This window comes from Adiantum capillus-veneris, chromosome 22, assembly GCF_014529385.1.
Source record: "Adiantum capillus-veneris isolate H3 chromosome 22, ASM1452938v2, whole genome shotgun sequence".
NCBI lineage: Eukaryota > Viridiplantae > Streptophyta > Polypodiopsida > Polypodiales > Pteridaceae > Adiantum > Adiantum capillus-veneris.
In genome coordinates this window covers 56,759,341-56,762,349 of record NC_140952.1, presented here as the reverse complement: position 1 = coordinate 56,762,349, position 3,009 = coordinate 56,759,341, and positions in this window count along the sequence as shown.

Genomic DNA, 3,009 nt, shown 5'->3' with positions numbered 1-3,009 from the left:
CAAGACTAATTATACTTATGTTTATACATTTCCTTTTAGGATCACAAACACTTTAGAATGATTGCTCGCATGAAAGTAAAATACAACCCAGAGAATCATACAAGGATTCAGAACTAACATAGTCCTGGATGCTTTTTTGCATATAATTCCAATAAATTCCAAGCCTCATTAGCCTCTGGTATGTGTTTTTGCATTGTGAAACCCCGTCGTTTGTACGTGAGCTTGCCTTAAGTACAATTCTCTCATGTCTCTATGCATAGCGTGAGTATTTTGTTGTTTCCTTGCTTATACTATTAGCAACAATGAGCAGGATTTCTCAATGAGTGATGGTTGTCGTTCAATCTGTAGAGAACCAATGGTGATCAATGGTATCACATGTTTGCTCCACCTTGTACCATCTAGATGTTGAAAAGATATAAATCAGGCAATTCATCATCAACCCCCAGAGGTGCTTCCCCGTGTGTCATTTGTGATAAATGGTCTGCCCTCTGATGAGTAGTCCCTTTCTTGACCACTACAGTGAAATCAAACTCTAGCAATATTATGAGCCATCAAAAAATGCAGCCAGTATTGCATGGTTTGTTCACTAAATACAATAGTGCCTGGTGATCTACGAAGGATACAAATTTGTTTATGAGAACGTAATGTCTAAAATTTTTTAATGAATAGATCATTCCCAAGCCTTCTCTTTCTGTGGTCATGTAATTTTTCTCTGCACTTTTGAGCTGTCTAGTGGAGTAATAGATTGGAAAATCCATATAGTTCCCTCCAGGTTGAGCTAAGATGCATCCAATACGAGCATCTACACGAATGTGGAAGATCTTGTTTTAATTAGGGGCCTTCAGAATTGGAGCAATAACAAGTCGCTGCTTTAATTTTTGAACGCTTTCTCACTTATGGGATTGGGTAGCTAGGGTGGATGGAAGACAAACATAATGAACACAAGTGTGTGTGTGTGTGTGTGTGTGTGTAGGGTAGATTGTTACTCAAGCAAATTAGGTTCCAAGATAGATTAACTTGGACTCATAAACACGATCCTGAGTAGTTTTCTAATCCATCACAAGATCACCATAAACAAGAGAATGTAATGCAAACTTTGGAATGGATTTTTTATTCATGAAAGAAGCCTTAAGTAGCTCTGCAGCCTTGCACCATTACATCTGGGATAATTCCACTCTTCTCTCATTCACTCACACTCTAGTGACTCTAGGATAAAGCTCATACCTTACACTCACATTCCTCATTCCACTCAAATTTTGTGATGAGAGCATAGAGAGGTTTTGCAACAACCGGATACATGTAAATAAATCTTTGACAATAGCTGCAATGGCCCATAAAGGCTTGTACCTCTCTAACTTTGGTTGGTGTTGGAAGAGCAACAATCACTTGAATCTTCTCAAGATTTGTACAACTGCCATTTTTGGATACGATATGCCCCAAAATCTTGCCTTGTCTTACCACAAAAACACATCTTTTAGGATTTAGATAGATGCAATAAGTTTTGCACTTCTCAAAGATCTTTTTTAAGTGTTCTACTTGTTCGTCTCTCTGGAGAGAATGCACACACAGGTCATCCATATACATCTCAAAGAATTGTCTTAGATATTCCTTGAATGCATGAATCATCAGCCTTTGGAATGTGGCAGGTGCATTGGTTAGGCCAAATTGCATCACCCTTTAAGAAAATATGCCCCATTACATTACAAAGACTATCTTTTGCTGATCCTCTGCCTTGATAGCGAGCTGATTATAGCCCAAAAATCCATCAAGAAAGTTGTAAGCTTCCTTGCCCACAACTCTCTTAGTCACATGATTTGTGATGGGTAAGGGACAGTTATCTCTGATTGTGGAATCATTGACCTATTTAAGATTTATGAACACTCGTAGTTTATCATTCTTTTCGAGCACTACCACAATCGGTGACACCCACTCTGTGTGCTCTATCTTGTAGATAAACTCGGACTCCTTAAGATTGTCTATCTCTTCTTTGATATTCTTTGCAAATGTTTCATTATAGGTATAGGGATGTTGTCTGTACGGCTTAACATCACTCTTAAGGGTATCGTATGTTGGCATATGCTTGGGTCTACTCCTTTAAAATCCTTATACGACCAAGCAAACACATCTCTATATTGCTTGAGAGTAGCTATTAAAAGCTGCTCTTCCTCTTCAGTGAGATCTGTGGCTATATAAGCCGATCTCAGTTCTCCCCCTGGTTCAACAAGATTGATTTCTTTTCATTCTTAGGCCCATCATATGATGTTCCCCGGTTCTTTACATTCTTGCATTGGTTTTGCAACCACAATACGTCAGTTTTGAATTGTGTACTTTTTGTAATGAGAGGGTGTATCAAACTTTTCAGTGTACTCTCCATTTCCGTTGTCCAAATAGGATGAAATTCTCACTTATCTCACTCACATCTCCCAATACCTCTCAAGGATAGACCTAGCAAGTCCTTGACTTCTAATCTCTACCAGGCTTGACTTCTAATCCAATCTGATTACTTTTCTTAACAATGCGAAGCTTCCACTTTCGTGGAATTTTCACTCACTTTTTCTATTTGGAGTGGATTTTAGATGAAGATGACAAGTTTCTATGCTACTCAAAGCATATGAAACAACAAGGACTATGACCAAATAGTCACTATCTTTAATAAGAATGAATCCAATACCATAGCTTGAGGCTGTGATCGATTGTTTGCAGTAAGATGAGAAGAAGGACATAAGAAGATCCCCAAGAACAAGAAGAAGGTAGCCAATGTAACCACCTCAATCACTACTAGTTCCAATGAAGATGACGTGGTTTTCACTAGATGGGCCTATGTTGCATCTTCCAAAGGAGAAGATGCCATGAATGTGGCAAGCTAGGTCACTATGCAAAGGATTCCTTCAATAGACACCCTTGCCCTCATTGTGGCAAAACCAACCATCCACAATCCAAATTATTGATTTATTTTATTTGATACAGCTTTATGCACAACTTTGAATGCACATGGTGTTGTTTGATTGC